The 23,753-nt window shown below is 42.9% G+C and overlaps 1 protein-coding gene across 2 annotated transcripts in view; it reads right to left on the minus strand.

The window, feature by feature from the left end:
• Positions 1 to 23,753, minus strand: part of LOC126469924 (uncharacterized) — a 573,978-nt gene that overhangs the window by 174,124 nt on the left and 376,101 nt on the right. The gene's annotated exons all lie outside the window — the stretch shown is intronic.

The following is a 23,753-nucleotide window of genomic DNA, read 5'->3' on the forward strand; positions in this document are numbered from 1 at the left end:
CTCCCACCTACCATTCGTGTGCTTCAGCTAGGATACAACGGGAGATTCACATTCCAACTTGAAAATTATCAAGAGTGATTATGAACATATTCTCAGTGAATAAATAATGTTAAATGAATACGTAATTTTCCCAGTTGCGCTTTATTTATTTATTTATTTAGACTAGTACTTCAATCTACAATTAATTTTGGCTTTTTAAACCATTATCCAGTGTTTGGCTAGAAAAACGTGTCATACGTATAAAATGGCAGAGTATTCACTGTATCTTTACTGTCTGACAGTTTCTGCACATTTCCTGCCTTGTGTGTACCGACTGTCAAACCATCAAAATCCTATTTCCACGGTCGGGCACTCTACCAGGCAAAATATTAGCAGCTACAGATTGGACAAGTTTACACCAGCACCAGGTGCTGCTGCTAAATGGGGCTGTTCCTGTAAATCCATGTGGCGGGCTACTTCCTCTTGATCACGGATAGTGTATGACCACTCGGTGGGGGCACGGCATTAACTGCTCTGTGACACTGGCTACGGGGGGGGGGGGTCAGGCTGAGCACACGGTTCATCGCTACGCTAATTATATATTTTAGTGTTATCTGTGTGATAACAATACTCTATAGTATGTGTTTTTGTGTAGATCATAGAATAAAATGATTATCCCGATAAACTGATGAATGTTTGGTGAACTAGCTAAGTCAGCCTCAATAATCAACTGGGTGTGCCAAGGTAGTGCACGCACTCCGACAACAAGTAGGTTAGAGCCATCTCTGTGTACGATTTTCAGACAAAGAGGATTTGCTGATACAACACCTGGCACACATAATGTAACTGGCACTACAGGAAATCCTTACAGAACTTCAGTAGATGTGATCTACCCACTTGAGGCACTTCAAGATGTTGAATGACTTGAGTTGTAGGTGAAATTCGCACGTCACTTTTCTCTCTATGTCAAGTCCCCTTCTGTGATATATCAAATGTCTGTTTCAAATAAAGTGTGGGCCTAGCTGGAAGAGGGTTTAGGGAAGTAGCAAAATGGCGACTGTAAGGAAAAAGCAGAGATCCGCCAATATGAACCGACCGACCGCCGGATCATCCCCCATCAATGACGTCAGCAAACCAATCTCCCAGTCGTTGCCGGCTTTCTTTACCTCTGAGCCGTTACTTCTCACTCAAGTAACTCCTCAATTGCCGGCAATACGCCGAGTGCACACCGTTTCAGTCCCACCGAGGAAAAATCCCTGATAAGGAAGAAGCACTGCACTGGTAATCGTTTCGTGGAGATATGATATCAACAGCTGTGACAAAGAAGGTTGCCCTTAAGCTGGCTTCTTTATAGGGCAGATGTTCTCCTGTTGAAACTCGTCTGAAAGATGTTCTCAATGGTTCACGTAAAACTACGCCCATTGAAAGATAAGCTTACATACCCAGATGCACTACTATCGGTGATCAATATTATGTCTCCAAGTGCTATCTTACGCCTTTTAAAGCTCTAAACACAGGTCTGGAAGTGTTGCTTGTGCTACAAACTGTAAAGTTGTGTCAAGTTACCTTTAGCGGAATGTATTTCCTGAACACACAATGTAAGTGACTAAGAGATGCTGATAGCTGAACTTCACACACCGTTCTTAAGTCACAAACGATTTCTACCAGAGTAACATTGGTTTATTTAGTGGACCAGACATCGCGTTACAGAGGGCCAGAGTCTTTATCGAACCACAAATGATATGTGCATCCGTATCAATATGGCTTGAAAAGTGGGGGTGTGCATCATCAAGGTTAAGGTCACCAACGATGCTGAAATACATCTAGTTGATGTTCACTGTAACCTGAATAAGGGGGTAGAAGTCACGGTACAGAAACACACAGCCACATCACCACAAAACCACCTACAGATACATCATCCTCATACTGTGGCTTAAAAACTTCACTTGGCGGTCGATTCACGTACGCTTCGCATCATTGAAACAGAGGCAGAATAGTCTCTTGTCGGACAACACTACGTGCCTCCAGTTATCTACTGTCACGTTTCGTGAAGTCCGACACGGTGCATCACTACGAGCAATTGGATTTGCGCGGTACCCGATTCGGTATGTCCGTTGCATGCAGTTTCCTATGCTATATTTGCTCTGAAACTGTTCGAAATGGACCTACATTCACTGGCACCACCAATTCCTGTCAAGTTTCTAACAATGCACGAGTAGGATAGTAAGGACAGTAAGGGCCGAACTTTACCTTGAGTATCAACTTACACTGATACGGATATCCGGTGTCAAGTTACCCACTTGGGCTCCTCAGTATCCCCACTCCCTCTCACCTGGGGAACCAGGGGAATCACCCAGGCAACTGTCAATGGAAATAAAAATGGCCCTACCTTCCACCACCCTCTCTCTCTCTCTCTCTCTCTCTCTCTCTCTCTCTCTCTCTCTCCCCTCTGAGATAATGAAACAACCTCATTCAAATGAAACAACCTCATTTAAATGAACGTTATTACCTGCAGTAGCTGATGCTATGAACAGATGCAGTCTATCTATTAGCTCATTGGGGGTGTCATATACTGCGGGATTAGATTGCTCACTACTTTATGCTCAACATCACCAATCTGTAATGTATTATCAGATACATTTATAGGCTGTGTATCTACCATGTACGGTCTTCCCCTGCTGACGCCAGGGTAGTGACGGATAATGAATTCGTCAATGGCAACACCATCGTTATCGTGTGGTTTTTTCTTCTTCTTCTGAGAGCTGCCAGATAGATTCAGTAACCTCTTGAAAGTCTTTTCGGGTTTGCTGCAGGATCCTAAAATCAACTTGACTCGATATTTCGGCGATCCAACTGTTCGCCATCTTCAGGGAATGCTGCTTCTGCGAACAGTTGGATCGCCGAAATATCGAGTCAAGTTGATTTTAGGATCCGGCAGCAAACCCGAAAAGACTTTCAAGACTTATTACGCCGGGAAATCCTACGTAGTCACAGATTCAGTAACCTGCTTAAAGGTTGTCGATGCATATGCCCTAACATTAGAAACCATAATTTCTCTCTCACCACTTTCCACACTTGATTGGGTTTCTGCTTTGTTGACATCTCAGTATATACTTATCAGACTTCTTTGCAGTGTGAGGCTTTGTATATCCGCTCTTCTTCCTCTTATGTGGCTGCTTCTCCTCCTCAATAACAAGAGCCTCTGCGTCTAATTTCCCTCCATAGCCTCAACCTTTTCAGTTAAATTGGTTTCTTTCTTACCGATTTCATTAACCATTTGATTTAATGTGTTGATTCTCAGACGAGTCCGGTAACACGTCTCTACCACCCTGCGCTTACCTCCAGCTTTACGCACGATAGTCTGAATTTTCGCATCCATATTCTGTCTACGAACACCCGTGCTCTCGGGTTGAGAGCCAGACATGCGCGCGAATTTGTCGATGTTGTAGCGTATACGGATGTACTAACCTCTCTTACTACGCTGCAACATCGACAAATTCGCGCGCACGTCTGGCTCTCAACCCGAGAGAATGGGTGTACGTAGACAGAATATGGATGCGAAAATTCAGACTAACATATATAAGCTCTTGAAAGTTTCGTCTGTACCTACCACCATTCAGTTTTCTTGTTTTATCAAAAACGAGAAGCCCATTTGTGAATGATTCCAGCAATCAGTACATATCTTTACAAAATAATTGAATTACATGTCAGTTCCTACATGTGCTTGGTAAATGTTAAATTCAGATTGTCTTGTTTGAAAGCTATAATGAAGTTTGCATTATCCCTAAGCAACTGTTTCGGGATTCTGGAATATATTTGGCTTAGGTAAAATACATGTATATGACGATACAAACAGAAATATTCTCGAATTTTGTCGGTTTTCCACAGCAACATTGTCAAATAAGTACACAGTGTGTGGCTTTACTTGTGCAGGTAAGGGGCTATCATTGCTTTCGCAGAATGTCGTGTATGTAACGCCTATTACACCGCACGGTAACTGATACTCGTGCTGAAACAATGTTTGTGAAAATACACGAAGTTGCTCAAATGAGGCTCCATCTACTTGTGTTAGCAGCGTCATGAGAACATTAGTCTTGCCATAATTGGATGGACCTACAATAATAGCTCGTGTATTATCAGGAAGGAGTATTCCATTCGTCGTCTTTTTCAGGTCTTCTTTTGCCTCTTCACAGGATCAGTCACCTACAACGAAGTCCTTGTGACAAGGATGTTTCACGCACCCTGCCATGATACCGACTACACCAGGTACCAATAAGCAGTGGTAAATATAGAAAGACACTTCTAAGGATGGTAATAATATGTGTAGCCACTATAGCTCTGTCAGTTAACCACATGAGCTATATTGGCTACACAGAGAATTGAGCTATATGTATACGCACACGTGAAAAGTAACTTCATCATTCAGTTTGACAACGACAGGTGACGAGGTGCTTGCGGTAATTGTCTGCAGTATTTCAAGAAGTCATCAGACTCATTTTCTTTGCGTCTGTACAAAAACAGTATTTCCCTAATAAAGCTTTCTGATATGCAATAAATTCTGCACACATCTCCTCCGACCTGATGGGCACCTCACAATACTCTGTTTTTTCACATTCACATTTAACCTGTTTCTTTTTTGGCTCTGCGTTCATGGAGAAGCAAATGTACTGTTCAAAATCACCAACATGTGCACTATTCACATGCAGAAAGTTTATGACATCATTGTATGTGGACTCTGTGCTTGGCAACTACCAACTCAGTCTCTCCAATACAAGGCGTAAGTCAGTATCGATATCGTTTAAGTTTGTAACTGAGGCATGCTGTAGATAGAGAAACTTGTTACTCGATTTCACACATAGTGCAGAGTCAGCAAACACTGTTGTTACGGATAAAGTCACTCCAGTAACGCTAATGTCTGGGGGAGTACAAGTTGGGTAATACTTTGTGGTCATCTACCGATCGATTTAGCGCTCTGCACGACGTATTTCATCCCAGCGGAACTTAGAAACAGGCACTTAACACCCTTCCATTCATTTTCAGTTTCTATCCTCACATGTAAGCCTCAGTCATTATGTGCTTCTACATCCACATTTAAATGTTTCGTTCCACTACGAGTTGAATTATATGAAGAACTGAAAAGCATGAGCACACTTGATACCTTCTCATCCACAGCATCTGTACTCTGTCCTGCACTACCACAGTGATGTGCTGGGATGGGTCAGCTGTCAGTGACCAATACTAACCTCCACCTTGCTGTTGTTTAGGATCAGCAGCAGAATTATGGGCATTGGGAACATGCAGGGTGCCCTCAGCACCCGAATCGGTGAGTGGGACAGACAGTAACAGCTGCTTCTCCTGCTCCAGCATGTGGCCAATGTGCGCTACAGGATCCCACGAGACCGCTGCATGCTTGGACATCCTGAAGGTTGGTAGTGCTGGAAGTCCGGAGGTCAGTACATGTCTTGACAACATGATGGCTGAGGCTGCTTCAGCCCCCCATGTAGCAGAGGTCGACATGTTGGTGCTCGCCCCTGCATGCCTTGACATGTCTAAGGCTACTGCTTCAGAAGAAGGAGGCAGCACCATATACAGACCAAGACAGGAGAACAACCAATAATAATGGTAACTATAAGCAAAGATGTTATATGTGATACTTACTTTCTGCTTCTTCCTATTCTGCAGGGCTGTGCTGGACCTTGTCTGCTGCTGATGCTCCACAGTTCTTCTTCTTCTTCTTCTGCTGCTGCTGCTGGCTAAGTGAGACAAAGGCTGCTGCGCTATTAAACCCACTCTATGTCTCCTCTAATGACGACAGCAGATACTGCCACCCTATTGGCCAAAGCTTATGATGTGACCGGATTCAGCATTCCTTTTGGTTCCCACTCATTTTTTCTGGACCGCCATCTTAGATTACAGTGGGGAGATGGGAGTGGGGAGAGCGCCAACACTGCTCTCTAGTGGTGGTGGTGTGAACTAGGTCAGATGGTCTCCGAACCTGAACGTAGACACCTATAGTTCAATGTGGGATAGGGTGAAGTTGATTTGCGGTGTTAGGTGATTTCAAAAATGTAGGCATTTCCAGCGTCAGCATCCATCTATCTTAGGTTTAAAATGTATCTTCACACCATCCCACTGCATTGCCTTTATTTGTCTAAAAGTATTCACCCTACACTTGTCCATTATCCTTTCTTTCTGCTCATTGTGTAGAAGGTTTTGGATTCAGTCCTCAGCTGTGTATGTGCATGCAGTAACCTTGTTAAATTCATCCCTGTCCATCACCAGCATCATTTCCTCAGATGTACACACCGTTGCTTGTGCCAGAGCGGTGAACGTCTTGCCGCTTGCACTTCGAAAGACTGACTGGACTTTCGTTGAATGATCTACAGTTCCAGCACACACATTTATCAGCACGAGTTGTGAAGTGTAACTTAGCCCCATCCTGCTGCATCTTCATTATTTGATGAAGCATATTCGTCTTCCCCCCCCCCCCATGAACCATGGACCTTGCCGTTGGTGGGGAGGCTTGCGTGCCTCAGCGATACAGATGGCCGTACCGTAGGTGCAACCACAACGGAGGGGTATCTGTTGAGAGGCCAGACAAACATGTGGTTCCTGAAGAGGGGCAGCAGCCTTTTAAGTAGTTGTAGGGGCAACAGTCTGGATGATTGACTGATCTGGCCTTGTAACATTAACCAAAACGGCCTTGCTGTGCTGGTACTGCGAACGGCTGAAAGCAAGGGGAAACTACAGCCGTAATTTCTCCCGAGGACATGCAGCTTCACTGTATGATTAAATGATGATGGCGTCCTCTTGGGTAAAATATTCCGGAGGTAAAATAATCCCCATTCGGATCTTCGGGCGGGGACTACTCAAGAGGACGTAGTTATCAGGAGAAAGAAAACTGGCATTCTACTGATCGGAGCGTGGAATGTCAGATCCCTTAATCGGGCAGGTAGGTTAGAAAATTTAAAAAGGGAAATGGATAGGTTAAAGTTAGATATAGTGGGAATTAGTGAAGTTCGGTGGCAGGAGGAACAAGACTTTTGGTCAGGTGATTACAGGGTTATAAATACAAAATCAAATAAGGGTAATGCAGGAGTAGGTTTAATAATGAATAAAAAAATAGGAGTGCGGGTTAGTTACTACAAACAGCATAGTGAACGCATTATTGTGGCCAAGATAGACACAAAGGCCACGCCTACTACAGTAGTACAAGTTTATATGCCAACTAGCTCTGCAGATGATGAAGAAATTGATGAAATGTATGACGAGATAAAAGAAATTATTCAGGTAGTGAAGGGAGACGAAAATTTAATAGTCATGGGTGACTGGAATTCGTCAGTAGGAAAAGGGAGAGAAGGAAACATAGGTGAATATGGATTGGGGGGAAGAAATGAAAGAGGAAGCCGCCTTGTAGAATTTTGCACAGAGCATAACTTAATCATAGCTAACACTTGGTTCAAGAATCATGAAAGAAGGCTGTATACCTGGAAGAATCCTGGAGATACTAAAAGGTATCAGATAGATTACATAATGGTAAGACAGAGATTTAGGAACCAGGTTTTAAATTGTAAGACATTTCCTGGGGCAGATGTGGATTCTGACCACAATCTATTGGTTATGAACTGCAGATTGAAACTGAAGAAACTGCAAAAAGGCGGGAATTTAAGGAGATGGGACCTGGATAAACTGAAAGAACCAGAGGTTGTAGAGAGTTTCAGGGAGGGCGTAAGGGAACAATTGACAGAAATGGGGGAAAGAAATACAGTAGAAGAAGAATGGGTAGCTCTGAGGGATGAAGTAGTGAAGGCAGCAGAGGATCAAGTAGGTAAAAAGACGAGGGCTAATAGAAATCCTTGGGTAACAGAAGAAATATTGAATTTAATTGATGAAAGGAGAAAATATAAAAATGCAGTAAATGAAGCAGGCAAAAAGGAATACAAACGTCTCAAAAATGAGATCGACAGGAAGTGCAAAATGGCTAAGCAGGGATGGCTAGAGGACAAATGTAAGGATGTAGAGGCTTGTCTCACTAGGGGTAAGATAGATACTGCCTACAGGAAAATTAAAGAGACCTTTGGAGAGAAGAGAACCACTTGTATGAATATCAAGAGCTCAGATGGCCACCCAGTTCTAAGCAAAGAAGGGAAGGCAGGAAGGTGGAAAGAGTATATAGAGGGTTTATACAAGGGCGATGTACTTGAGGACAATATTATGGAAATGGAAGACTATGTAGATGAAGATGAAATGGGAGATAAGATACTGCGTGAAGAGTTTGACAGAGCACTGAAAGACCTGAGTCGAAACAAGGGCCCGGGAGTAGACAACAATCCATTAGAACTAATGACGGCCTTGGGAGAGCCAGTCCTGACAAAACTCTACCATCTGGCGAGCAAGATGTATGAGACAGGCGAAATACCCACAGAAAGCAAGTCTCTAGAGGAACGGAGGGTTCCAAATGATTGGAAAAGAGCACAGATAGTCCCAGTCTTCAAGAAGGGTCGTCGAGCAGATGCGCAAAACTATAGACCTATATCTCTTACGTCGATCTCTTGTAGAATTTTAGAACATGTTTTTTGCTCGCGTATCATGTCATTTCTGGAAACCCAGAATCTACTATGTAGGAATCAACATGGATTCCGGAAACAGCGATCGTGTGAGACCCAACTCGCCTTATTTGTTCATGAGACCCAGAAAATATTAGATACAGGCTCCCAGGTAGATGCTATTTTTCTTGACTTCCGGAAGGCGTTCGATACAGTTCCGCACTGTCGCCTGATAAACAAAGTAAGAGCCTACGGAATATCAGACCAGCTGTGTGGCTGGATTGAAGAGTTTTTAGCAAACAGAACACAGCATGTTGTTATCAATGGAGAGACGTCTACAGACGTTAAAGTAACCTCTGGCGTGCCACAGGGGAGTGTAATGGGACCATTGCTTTTCACAATATATATAAATGACTTAGTAGATAGTGTCGGAAGTTCCATGCGGCTTTTCGCGGATGATGCTGTAGTATACAGAGAAGTTGCTGCATTAGAAAATTGTAGCGAAATACAGGAAGATCTGCAGCGGATAGGCACTTGGTGCAGGGAGTGGCAACTGACCCTTAACATAGACAAATGTAATGTATTGCGAATACATAGAAAGAAGGATCCTTTATTGTATGATTATAAGATAGCGGAGCAAACACTGGTAGCAGTTACTTCTGTAAAATATCTGGGAGTATGCGTACGGAACGATTTGAAGTGGAATGATCATATAAAATTAATTGTTGGTAAGGCGGGTACCAGGTTGAGATTCATTGGGAGAGTGCTTAGAAAATGTAGTCCATCAACAAAGGAGGTGGCTTACAAAACACTCGTTCGACCTATACTTGAGTATTGCTCATCAGTGTGGGATCCGTACCAGGTCGGGTTGACGGAGGAGATAGAGAAGATCCAAAGAAGAGCGGCGCGTTTCGTCACCGGGTTATTTGGTAACCGTGATAGCGTTACGGAGATGTTTAATAAACTCAAGTGGCAGACTCTGCAAGAGAGGCGCTCTGCATCGCGGTGCAGCTTGCTCGCCAGGTTTCGAGAGGGTGCGTTTCTGGATGAGGTATCGAATATATTGCTTCCCCCTACTTATACTTCCCGAGGAGATCACGAATGTAAAATTAGAGAGATTAGAGCACGCACGGAGGCTTTCAGACAGTCGTTCTTCCCGCGAACCATACGCGACTGGAACAGGAAAGGGAGGTAATGACAGTGGCACGTAAAGTGCCCTCCGCCACACACCGTTGGGTGGCTTGCGGAGTATCAATGTAGATGTAGATGTAGACTTCAAGAAGAATATAATAATTCCAATCCCAAAGAAAGCAGGTGTTGACAGAAGTGAAAATTACCGAACTATCAGTTTAATAAGTCACAGCTGCAAAATACTAACGCGAATTCTTTACAGACGAATGGAAAAACTAATAGAAGCGGACCTCGGGTAAGAGACTTCAAGAAGAATATAATAATTCCAATCCCAAAGAAAGCAGGTGTTGACAGAAGTGAAAATTACCGAACTATCAGTTTAATAAGTCACAGCTGCAAAATACTAACGCGAATTCTTTACAGACGAATGGAAAAACTAATAGAAGCGGACCTCGGGTAAGATCAGTTTGGATTCCGTAGAAATGTTGGAACACGTGAGGCAATACTAACCGTACGACTTATCTTAGAAGAAAGATTAAGGAAAGGCAAACCTACGTTTCTAGCATTTGTAGACTTAGAGAAAGCTTTGACAACGTTAACTGGAATACTCTCTTTCAAATTCTGAAGGTGGCAGGGGTAAAATACAGGGAGCGAAAGGCTATTTACAATTTGTACAGAAACCAGATGGCAGTTATAAGAGTCGAGGGACATGAAAGGGAATGAGTGGTTGGGAAAGGAGTGAGACAGGGTTGTAGCCTCTCCCCGATGTTATGCAATCTGTATATTGAGCAAGCAGTAAAGGAAACAAAAGAAAAATTTGGAGTAGGTATTAAAATTCAATGGACGATAACTAGTTTGGACAAGAAGAGAATAGAAGCTTTCGAAATGTGGTGCTACAGAAGAATGCTGAAGATTAGATAGGTAGATCATATAACTAATGAGGAGGTATTGAATAGGATTGGGGAGAAGTAGTTTGTGGCACAACTTGACTAGAAGAAGGGATCGGTTGGTAGGACATGTTCTGAGGCATCAAGGGATCACCAATTTAGTACTGGAGGGCAGCGTGGAGGGTAAAAATCGTAGAGGGAGACCAAGAGATGAATACACTAAGCAGATTCAGAAGGCTGTACGTTGCAGTAGGTACTGGGAGATGAAGAAGCTTGCACAGGATAGAGTAGGCATGGAGAGCTGCATCAAACCAGTCTCAGGACTGAAGACCACAACAAGAACAACATATTCGTCTTCTTCATACATTCACCAAATATCATTACTTTCCAAGCATCGTTCAGGTGGCTATGGACATAGTCCTCAGCTGCACGATTACAGCTTATATACCTGTTAAACTACTATTCCTCCAGCACCGAACACACAGCACACGTAAACAATTACGTCCAGCCTGCAAGTCCAGCAGCTAGACACAGCCTGAACGAATTTCCCGCCATTTTCTCCGTAGGCCGCTATCTTGGATTATGTCATGGGAGGGGGAGGGCCAACAATGACCTCTGGTGGTGGTGGTGGTGGTAGTGGTGGTGGTGGTGGTGTGAACTACGTCAGTTGACCTCCGGACCTGAAGGTGAACACACTGGATGGTGGTACTGTCTGGTGCTCGATCTGTGGCAACTGAAATTGTTTAAATAAATGATATACCGCACTGCATACAAAATAGATACTTACATCTATCCTGTCCAGCAGCCCAGCACAGACTGAGTCCTTTTTCCGCCAGTTTTCAGATGAGGGAGGGGAGGGCACGGGAGTTGAATAAATTTCACAACAATGCAAAGTGTGGCGACTCTCTCTTTGTCCCATTAATCGAATATCAAATGCCTGTTACGCCTACTACAATCAGAAAGTAGTATGTTTGGAAATAGTTTCATATTTCATTCCTATCCATTTCTCAAGCACACGATCAAAAAGTAGTAATACGAAAATTTTTTATACAAAGTTGGAATCCTCATATTCTTCCATAGAATGTGTGATATCCCCATTTCATCTCCTTCCTCGTTCTAAAAAACAATCTTGTCATCACTAATTCTGTAACTATTCTTGCCATTATCAAACTTATTCTTCGATTAAGTTCTCTCATCCTACGATAATCATCGGTTCAGTTATTCCGTGTTTATTCTATTTCTAGGCGTTATCACATGTTCGTACAACCATTTTCCGCGCTACTCCGAGAACAGAACTTAAGTGGCTGTTAACGGGGGACTCTACAACTGGCTTTTAGTAGTGTAGTTTTCTGTCAAAAATTTTCTGTCACAATTTCGTTTTATTCGATACACTCAGAAGATAGTTTGTAATCTTTCTTACCTGTTATTCCTGTTAGTCGTTTATTTCCACTCTGGTAGTCTGAAGCTGAGGATTTCACTATTAATTGTAGCAATGCTCATCACTCGGACACCCCATCAACCACATGAACTTCGATTGACATTCACCCGTTAGTGTTTATTCGGCTCAGACCATATATCCCCGTCACCTTTTGTCTGTGTGAAAGTTTTTTTATTCCTAGCTGCGAAGGGGATTTCCCTCGCAGACACGTCGTATACACTATGCACTCATTCAAATATCAACTTATGATTCGTTCAGAATTCAATTTCGAATGTGCTCAAAAATATTCAAAAACCAACTGGGATGCGTTTGAAAATCATGCGAATCAACTATAGACCAATGTGCGCTGGATGCTAGGCACTTTGTGAATCAAGTTTTTATTTTTTTTCTCTTCAAGAATATGAATTTGGTGCCTCCCCTGAATCTGCCGCCCACGGCAGATACCACAGTACATCAGTATGGTAACTGTCCAGTGTGGAATTCTATGAATCAATCCGACTTACGTTAACAACAATGAACATTTATTTATTAGTTAAAACTTCCGGGCTGAGAGGCCGTGGTCGATCTGTAAAACTACTACTTCCTGACGTTTCGTTGCCAAATGCAGGCAATATCTTCAGAGGTGATGTCAACGACTGGCTGCCGGCCGTGGAGGTCCTGCTTATATAGATGGCATAGTATTTTCCTGTGGTTAATGTATGGGACTCATATTAATGTCACATATACTAATAATACTGCGCAGTTTAATCTGTTTAACACTGTTATCACTTTTCTTCATTCCACCAGGGAGTGCTGTGTGACTGAAAATGGAGCCGCCCACAAAAGTTTTAAAAGCGTGATTTGGAGCGGAGGGGGGGGGGGGCGAGCTTGTTTCTGATCTTTCTAGAGAAAAAGGGCGAGGGGATGGGAGTGGAGTGCTTAGCGCTTAAACTACTAGCAACGTTTGTCTGCAAAGACGTTCGCGAGTTACGGCAGGTTTATTGTGGCTTTCTGCCAGCCACCAGATCAGAGATGATTACACATACATTGTGCGAATTCCTTTCCCATGCCCGGTGTGGCTAGTGTCGGGTAGGAATGTGGAGGTTTCTCGTTCACAGCCAGGGATTCTGTGGCTGCTGCGTACGCTCACTGTGTTTTTACACCTTACTAGCATCTCAATTGACTCGTTCGACCTGTGGATGCTCGGGAGAGTTCTCTGTAATCCAGGTGTGTATTTGTAGCAGTCTCTGATATTTACACGAACGTGTTTGCCGTTATTACCACAGATGGGAGATGCCCCACTGTCAGCCATCAGACTGAAGATGATTACGCATCGTACAATGCAACTCTCTCAGCAACTCCTTCGTGGGGTTGTGGTGTGTCCGCGACCATACTCCAAGCCTTGCACGATTTTTACTGGGGTTGTTTCAGTTACTAGTCGACTTTATCTCTAGGTGTGTTTCTTTTAAACCTGCTCAACATACAGGAGGCTTCATAATTTTACTACTACATCACACAATCCGGTAATTTAGTATGGTATTTCTTATACATACTGTATCTTTGGGTAGAAATCTGTAGTGCTTACAGAATTTGCTACGACGTCATTTATATGAGGTTAAACACCCCCCCCCCCCCACACACACACACACAACAATGGTGTGGTGGCTTACATATATTGGGATGATGCTGCACTATCATTAGCCGAGAGCATCGGGACATCGACGCTGCAATGCGACATCGCGACGCGGTGTTCATATGAGGCCAAGACATTACTCACCATCTGGGTAAAATGCGTAAAATTGTGGAAAAATGGAAAATGATCATATTTACATATTTGCCTAGTTGTGGTATCTGCTGGTGCCTCGAATGACGATATATTAAATTGTTATTAACAAGCCACGATGTGGCTTAATGGAATTTGTTATTAACATGCAGAGACAGCCTACAGCTTGTCCCTGTACTGCTCAGTTTCTGAGTGAACTAAACTCAACGAAGACACCCAGTTACAAAAGGTAATAATAATGATGATGATGATGATGATGATGATGATGATATGTCGTGTGGCTAGGGCCTCCCGTCGGGTAGACCGTTCGCCTGGTGCAGGTCTTTCGATTTGACGCCACTTCGGCGACCTGCGCGTCGATGGGGATGAAATGATGATAATTAGGACGACACAACACCCAGGCCCTGAGCGGAGAAAATCTCCGACCCAGCCGGGAATCGAACCCGGGCCCTTTGGATTGACAGTCTGTCACGCTGACCACTCAGCTACCGGGGGCGGACATGATGATGATGATGATGATGATGGGAAGGGAAGAGGGATGCTTTATCCTCATTGGTCCAGAAGGGTGGACTGGGTGGAGGAGAGAGGGGTTATAGCTGGTAATTGCCTGGGAGATTCCCCTGGGCGACCGTTATCAATTCCAGGTGGTTCCCCGTGTGTGTGGGTGTGGGTACACCGAGTAGCCCGAGTAGGTAACCTGACACCAGATTACCCAATCAGTGTAACCTAACACTCGAGATCCAGATCGACCCGTCCTCTCATTATCCCACTTGCGCGGCACGGTTAAGATCTTTTTACGAGCTACGTTATTGTGCCTCGTTACGTGGCTGCGAGTGGTAGACTCCGGACAGTCCGCAGTGCTACGCCAACAAATCAACTTGTTTCGCAGTGTTGTTACGGATACGTCCAAACATGATAGCTCCTTTCTGCGAACCTGTGAAGTCTCTATCCTAAAGCATTAATTCCATACAACACACACACACACACACACACACACACACACACACACACACACACACACACCACTGCCAATGTCGTGAGTTAAGTTAGCAGTGGTGAGGCAAGTGACCCCTGCTTCCAGTTCTACAGCGCTCCAAAGCGCCCAGTGTGCTCTTAAGGGGTAACTAATATTTTGTTCGACAAGCTTATCCAAACTAAGAAATTCAACTGGTGAGCGCCACGTGCTCCAAAGAAGGGCTGTCAGGGTCGCTTACTGCAGTATCTCAAAGGACGGCGAGCGGAAAAAACCAACAAGGGGACATGTAGTTGATTTGCCTCTCCAGCTAGTACTCTTGCGACGAAGTTTTGGTTTGTATGATGCGCCGTGTAAATAAATGTTTCAAGAATAAGCTTCCTGTGGCTGATTACTGATATTACAGGCGTTGTTAGTTATTGCGCCTATTCACAGTCACACACTGGTCATCTAATCTGAACCGCCGTGTTAATAAATTTGTACTCTGACATTGCTCAAGCGTCTGCTTTCTTACTACTACTGGAAGTAGGCCTTATGTAAGTATTAGGTATCTCTTGTTATTCTAGCGCGTATGAAACTCACGAACTGTGAAGTACCGAAAGTCCAATTTTCTTCGCTAATCACTGTACTGAACATTTAACACGTATAGTTCTTGTATAAAATCGAAACAGACAGTAGAATTCATTGTGTCTGACAGTCATGCCCGCGTGGGAGTATCTTTCGTAGCCGTTTTCCTTTTACTTCCAATTAATAATTAATGAAGAGTAAATAAAATTATCCTTTATCATAAATCATCCTAAAATAAAGGTACAGTAGTTGCTATAAACAATAGGGCATAGATCTATTTTTCAATTCTCTTTTTCTCAGAATGTTGACTTCTGATTCACGTACTATATTTAATTTGTTGTCTACGATATTTTTCAGCAATGTAGTTCCTTTAAGTAATATTTTTCACTGATACTTCACATTAATGAACCTACTTATTACGCTGTTTTACGGGAAAGCGTGGGTGGGAGTTGGTGGCAGCGAAGCTTTAGCAGTTGTGCTAGGAATTAGGCCGCAGAACTCTGCCTTCCGCACGCAATGTTCTTACATACTTGACAGACGTTCGCGTGAATAAAAAAATGGTTCAAATGGCTCTGAGCACTATGGGACTTAACTGCTGTGGTCATCAGTCCTCCAGAACTTACAACTACTTAAACCTAACTAACCTAAGGACATCACACACATCCAAGCCCGAGGCAGGATTCGAACCTGCGACCGTAGCGGTAGCGCGGTTCCAGACTCTAGTGCCTAGAACCGCTCTGCCACTATGACCAGCTCGCGTGAATACCTCGCTTGACTACGCTACTATATAGGATGTCCTCGGCTGGTCAGTCGGAGAGGGCTAATGGTGAACGTGCAGCAGTGGGTTAACAGCACTGCCCTAGCTCGACACAACAGCTGTAACGTCCCAGCAAATTTCAAGCGTCAATTCCGGTTTGTACGTACGACTGTTTAGTATACGCGTTTGTACGAGAGCTTTCTGTTCTTCTGAGATAAGGTCCCCGCATTTCGTGTCCCTTGCCAACATTTCGCGTAGCGAGTACTATTCGTAGCGTGGCCCATCTCCGAGAAAGTGTACTAACACTTGACATCCCAAAATATGATCATCGTGACTCTCTCAGTGGATTCGCGCGACTTTAATTTTTTCTTGAAGGTGGCTACCTCTAGCCCGCCAGTTGATTCATACTCTTTAGTTCGTAATGGTGCACTCAATATTCGACTCTTGCCACAGTGTGATCGAGAAAGTATCTCCTCTCAAGTATTCTTAAGACGCTGTCTACCTGACAGACAGCTCGTTACCTAGTGGATGATATTGCACGCATATGCGGGACTGCTGTTTCATCCCGCGGCCTGTCGACCTGTCCATTACCTATTGCTGTTGCTGCTGGCTAGTCTCATTTCTGAAGCTTCCACACATTCGTAAACTTGCCCTTAAAATTTGTCTTCACGACGAACCCCCATTCTGCTGGAGGTATCAAAGCGTCTCAAAACCAATTAAGACCTGTATACTGGCGCGCCACGCAAGGCTCTAGTGCACTCTCATTTTAGTTTCTCCACGACACCTTTGGGACTAACTTTCGTGTAATCGTTGTTCGTCCCCTGAACATATACTTATAGTAGTGACATTTCTGTAATTACTTACATTCGAGAGCATATCCAGGACCAGAGCTTGTGGGGGTGGGGTAAGAGGACGTTAACTCTGTTACTTTCGCAGTGAGTGTTCAAATGATTCAAATGGCTCTGAGCACTATGCGACTTAGCTTCTGAGGTCATCAGTCGCCTAGAACTTAGAACTAATTAAACCTAACTAATCTAAGGACATCACACACATCCATGCCAGAGGCAGGATTCGAATCTGCGACATTAGCGGTCGCTCGGTTCCAGACTGTAGCGCCTAGAACCGCACGGCCACGCCGGCCGGCGCAGTGAGTGATGAAATAGTTAATAGCTAAGATTTCATTACTGCTACTAGTGAATATCAAATACGTGGTGTTTTCTTTAGACTGGTGGCTAAAAGGAGATACGGTGTTCGAATGTGGCCCACGACCACATCGTGAATGAAACAGCCCGATTTCTTGATTTGTTAGTATATCATCACGGACTTGTTTGGAAGGAATAGTGCGTCACTCACAGCCGCGTAACACGCGTGAGAACAGTGCTCTGTCTCAACTGACAGCGACTGGAGACAAGTTTCACACTACTGTCAGTTCATATACGTCCTTCTCGACCAGTTTCCGAGCGACAGTGCTGAGAGAAGAAGTCACAAATATCAGGAGGGGGTGCTCTGGCAACACACTGAGTTCGACATGTCATCGTCACGCAACCTCTAGAGAGAGAGAGAGAGAGAGAGAGAGAGAGAGAGAGAGAGAGAGAGAGAGAGAGAGAGATCCATCGACCGCTAGATCTGGCAGCCGCCATAGGCGGCACTCGTCCCCGAACTACTTTTTTCTGCTTTCGCCGATGCGATGGCAGATGCAAAAGTATTCCGCTGGCGCACCGCCACACTGCAGATGCGGATTCTCAATTCTCCCGTGCTACAGTTCCAGCCGACACTGACGAACTGTTACTGCCGTAATAGCTAACTGCTCTTTACGAGTGAACGTCTGACAGTTAAACGCCGAGCATCTACTGAAATTCAGATTAAAACACTAAATTTCGCATCTGTCAGACAGCAGTCGAAACCCAACTCTATAGTTTCACAAGCTGCGACACAGTCGCAGATTAAAACAGTGATCCAAGAAGTGTAGAATAAATTTCTTTTATTTCCGTCGACGAGAAAAAACTTTTGGTCCCTAGACTACCGGTTTCGGTCAGCAATGACGATCTTCAGATATGTTTCACAGCACGTCCTAATCGTGCAATCGTAAAGCATCGACTGCACGCCGACCAGCGCAGCGGCATCGAGAAGGCGCTGACCCGCGCGCCAATGGGAAGAGCGGACAGCGCCACACCTCCAGGAAGACAGTTCAGCGCCCCCTGTCAACGCTGACTTAACCAGCCGCCCATCACTGGTCGGGGCCCAGCTCGGTCGCAGACCTCGAGAGGATCAGTACTGAGTAATAGGAAGACGATACTTAGTCGGCATTCAGTGAATAGTAATAGAGTGCCAGCGTAACTGCATTTAAGAGGCACAGGAAGCCACCTCGTATCAGAAAGTTATGTTTCTTTCCTTTTCAGACAAGGTGTTCCATTAATTTGAAGGTGTTACGTACAGATCATTTCGGATTCCTGCAACAGGCCATCGCAACTTTTCTCCTTCCTGAATCCCACAGCAGCCAATGCTACAGTAATATACCGAAACGACATACATCACAGTAAGACTCAGTTTTTTACAGTTTCTAACATACAATTCGACAAAAACTGGCATTTTTATTACACGGAATAGACATGTGATAAGGAAGACTGAACAGTCCAAATTCCTAAACTGTTGTGGGAAGTCCATGTTCGAGATCTTGTTCAAAAACTAAATGCTGCTTTATTTACCACTAGTTTAGGGCCACCTGCTTCACTCACCTACTGTATGGTCTGCACAGGTCTTTTTTTCTCTTCAATCGAAATTTTACGTTGTTCACAACTTGCGACACCTAAACTTTTCACACAAAGATTTTTCCGAATGTGCTTCTGACCAAAAAACAACTCAGGTAGCTGGAATCCAAGATTTTTGTTAATCGTGCATTTTGTGTTCTTATGAAGATATTTCCATTGAAACTTTCATTCCTTAACACAAATTTCTTTATAACTAATTCAGAAGTGAAATATCAGTTTTCACAGATACAGCTTAAAAATTTAGTATATATAACTAAATATTTTCTTAAAAATTTTCATCCCCTATTTCACCCTCTTAGGGTTGCATTTCAAAAAAAAATTAAACAAGCAATTTTTTTGTAGCCAAGAAGTCAATTATCACAGATGTAACTTTGAAAATACTTTACCAGTTCTTTAATCATCCATTTTCAAAAAAAAAAATTACCCCATAGCGGTTAAATATAAAAAGTGTGAAACTACTTTAATTCTGATCGAGAACCCAAATACCATATTTGGTACGTCTACCTTCAAAATTGTATTAATAGCGACATTTTTTAAAAATATGTCATCCCCTATTTCACCCCCTTAGGGGTGGAGTTTCGAAAAATCCCTTCTTAAACGACATTTACGGTGTAAATCAACACCCTCTGCAAATTTCAAATTTCTGTCCTTAGTGGTTTGGCCAGTCTATGGCGATTGAGTGAGTGAGGATAGTGAATTTTATGTAGAGATTATAACAAAATCTGAAATAAGTGATAGTTCAACACGGAAAGTAGTCTACTTTGGTTATTTTCTTTCACTTTGAGTAAGGTATTTTGGGGGGGGGGGGGGTGTAACTCTTCCGACTCAAAAAGTATTTTTGGCTCAGAAACGCGCGGTTCGAGCAATATGTGGTTTAAGTTCGTGAGCCTATTGTCATCCCCTGTCCAGCAGTTTGGGAATTCTGACATAGGCCTCTCAATACACATTTTCTTGTTAGTAACCGTATCAGCTTATTTCCACGAGTTAGCAGTTAATACCAGGCATAAATCCCATCTGCACTCGGAACGCACCTCCTTGAATGAGTGCAGTGCTCTGTCGCATCTATTTTCTATCAGCTGCTACAACTATTCAAAAACCTTAGCAGTAATCCACGAACTTTCAAGTCTAAACTGAAGAGTTTGCTCATGGCTCACTACTCCTATTCTGTCGAGGAACTCCTGAAAAAATTAAGCTAATTCTTCTGTTACGTTGTTGGTTACATAAACGTTGTCTTCGTTGATTTTCGGTCTCTTTTTTCGCAGTAGCACAGACAAGTTGTCTAGGTTAATTGCCGTCTTTTTGCTACTCTAACAAAAGTCTACCTAAGGCCAGTCGCGTTCCGTTTTATTCTAAAGCATCTACAGTGGTCACTGTTCCAGTATGTGTGAAGCGTGAGTGTCCATATTTTCCGACCAGAGAGAGAGAGAGAGAGAGAGAGAGAGAGAGAGAGAGAGAGATATGGGTGAGGATATTGCCTAGTATGGGATATTATTTTGTGGTGTCTATGGCGGTTGTTCTTTCTCAACAGTATGTTTTATTAGTAATCTACCAAAAATCTGGCATTTGCAAACTTCAGTGTAACAGCTGTGATGCTCTATACCTAGGACAGGACAGACAGGCAGAACTTTCGAAATAAAGTATAAGGGACGCAAACGAACCATGGAAATGTGGCACCAGCCAATCAACCACCACCATACCGCACTAGTAAAGGACATAAAAATAGATTCGCAAAGAAGAAACATGTCCTAAACCTATAAGAATACTTCCAAATTCGAAATGCAATGACAGAGAAGAAACACGTGACTAGACAAACGCCAGCAACCAGACGCTATTTAAATTAATAAAACATTGCTGAGAAAGAACAACTCCCATAGACATCACAAAATAATACCATTGTAACGCAATAAAACACACACACACACAGCGATGGCAGACGCTCCCTCGCCACTACCAAAACAGCGAAAGACGAACGCATCCTGCGATAGCAAAACGAAACACACGAAATGGCAAGAGGACAGTGATACTTTCCACACAGAAATGTGAACATATTAACTGCAGTGAAAGTGCTGTGTGCAAAAACTCAACACATGCAAGTTGATGACGAACAAGAATTCAGAAAAAAAAGATGAGTGATGAAAAGAATAAAAACTTTATTGTACTACTTAGTAAAGAATGCGAACTGTTCACGATCGTAACAAACAAAACGGTAGCAGAAAAAACCACAGTGTTACAGTGACCATTGATGATGCTTTATAATAAAGCGAAAAGCATCTTGTCTTAAGACTTTTGTTACAGTTGCAGAAGACGGCAGTTAACCTACACAACTTTTTGACTATGTTTATCGGAACTTGTGGCTTGTCTGCATAGAATTGATATACAGTTCAGTTTACCTAGTATTATTATTCTGTTGCGATTTCACGTACTTACTAGTTCCATAACCATGGAGACTTGCGCCTCAATTTGGTTTTACGGAACATGATTTATGAAATAAAAATAAATAAAAGATACTATGATGTTCAATGCGATAGGGTCTGCAGCAGTGATGGATGTTTTGAAAGATTACGTGATGCCTTCAGCTCCATTCTCTTTATTTAATGTATGATTGTACAATTTCGGCCTTAGGCCATTTTCAAGTGTCTAAAACGGAAGCATTGTAGGTTGGGTACATTAGTGACACTTGCGATTTTGATGCAGGAACAAGTCATTTTTCGATATACTAGACGCGTTATAACTAACTTTATGGGTGATTTTTTAATGGTAAGTTATGCCGCGTATGTTGTTGCTCCTATGACTTCCCGATATGCTTAGAAAATAAATCCGAGACGTTTTACGCTATTTCAGGATCATGTTGCTTTCGAGCAGCTGTTGCAAAGCGCTTGTATGTGAGGCCCATGTTTTAACGTACTTAACACGAGGAGGATTAAAATTATTTTACAGAAATTTGTCAGTTAACCTGCATATGCTTTTGTTCTCAGTTATATTTAATTATCGTTCATATTTGGTGTAAATATGACTATATGTAATTTCTTTACAATAACTTGTAAATGTTTGTTCTTTTATTGTGGGAGCACTTCATTTTTGACTAGTTCAAAAATGAGGTGCTCCCACAGTAAAAGTACTAATATTTACAAGTTATTTTAAAGAAATTACATATAGTCATATTTACACCAAATAGGAACGATAATTAAATATAATTGAGAACAAAAGCATATGCAGGTTAATTAACAAATTTATGTAAAATAATTGTAATGTTCCTAGTGTTAAGTACGTACATTGGAACATGGGCCTCGTATGTAAGAGCTTTACAGCAACTGCTCGAAAGTAAAATGCTCCTGAAATGGTGTGAAACATCTCCGATTTATTTTGTAAGCATAACATGGACTCATAGGAGCAACGACATGAGTGGCGTAATTTACCACTAAAAATCATCCGTAAGGCAAGTTATAATGCGCTTAGTACATCTACAGATACGACTTGTTCCTGCGTCAAAATCACAAGTTAACTGTGTATAATGCTTCCGGTTTAGATACTTGAAAATGGCCTGAGGCTGAAAATTGTCCAACAGTACATGAAATAAAGAAAATGGCAGCTGAAGGCATCACGAAATCTTCCAGAAAAATAAACTATATTTAAAATATGGTGTTAACTAGTCGTCAGTGCCGGCGGAGTCATACCGTTAATACCGCTACTATTCATTACAAATATAAGGGGCTTCAGTACGTTAGGGCATTTTGTAAAATAAATCTCAACATGGTCATTCCCGACCGAAAGTTTTGTCATCACTGACGGAAATAAAACAAATTTATTAAAGAAATCTGTAGATTATTTGCTTAAGTTTCAATGTGTTATTTTGGTTAGATAATAGGACTTTAGCTCCAGTGCCACGTATATGTCTGCCCGCACAAATCGTTGGACAGATTACGCAATGTGATGACATACGTTGGAAAGCTTCCGAGCCAGCTAACTTGTACAACAATCAACTTTCTGTAATAGGAGATTCGCTTCCCGCTACATCTGTAGCCACATACATACTCCGGTGCCCACCCTCCGGTGCGTGGTAGGGGGTACTCTGTACCACTACTAGTCATTTTCTTTCCTGCTCCACTCTCAAATAGAGCGAGGGAAAAACGACTGTCTCGTATGTCTCCGTACGAGACCTAATACCTTGTACCTTATCTTCGTGGACTTTACGCGAGATGTATATTGATGGCAACAGAATCTTTCTGCAGTCAGCTTCAAATTCCGATTCTCTGAATTTTATCAACATTGTTCCTAAGAAAGAACGTCACATTCCCTCCAAGAAATCCCATTTGAGTTACCAAAGCATCTCCGAAATTGTTGCGCGCTGTTCGAACCCATTCGCAACATATCTAGCAGCCCACCTCTGAACTGCTTCGATATGTATCTATAATCCGACCACGTGCGGATCCCAAACACACTAACAGTTCTCAAGAACAGGTCGCACTAAGCGTCCTATAAGCTGTCTCCTTTACACATGAACCACACTTCCCCAAAATTCTCCCGATAAACCGAAGTCGACCATTCGCTTTTCCTACCACATTTCACACATGCTCTTTCCGTTTCATATTGCTTTGCAACGTTACGCCCATGTATTTAAACTACGTGACTGTGTCAAGCACGATTCCAGTTACTATATTCGGGCATCACGAGTTTGGTTTTGCTATTCATCCGCATTAGCTTACACTCTTCCGTATTTACACCTAGCTGGCATTCATCGTACCAACCAGAAATATTGTCTGTCATCTCGTATCCTCGTACAGTCGCTCATCTTCGAAACCTTCCCGTAAATCACAGCATCATCAGCAACCAACCACAAAAAAAAAGGTTCAAATGGCTCTGAGCACTACGGAACTGAACACCTGAGGTCATCAGTCCCCTAGAACTTAGAAATACTTCACAACCTAACTAACCTAAGGACATCACA

This window comes from Schistocerca serialis, chromosome 3 (assembly GCF_023864345.2).
Source record: "Schistocerca serialis cubense isolate TAMUIC-IGC-003099 chromosome 3, iqSchSeri2.2, whole genome shotgun sequence".
Taxonomy (NCBI): Eukaryota; Metazoa; Arthropoda; class Insecta; order Orthoptera; family Acrididae; genus Schistocerca; species Schistocerca serialis.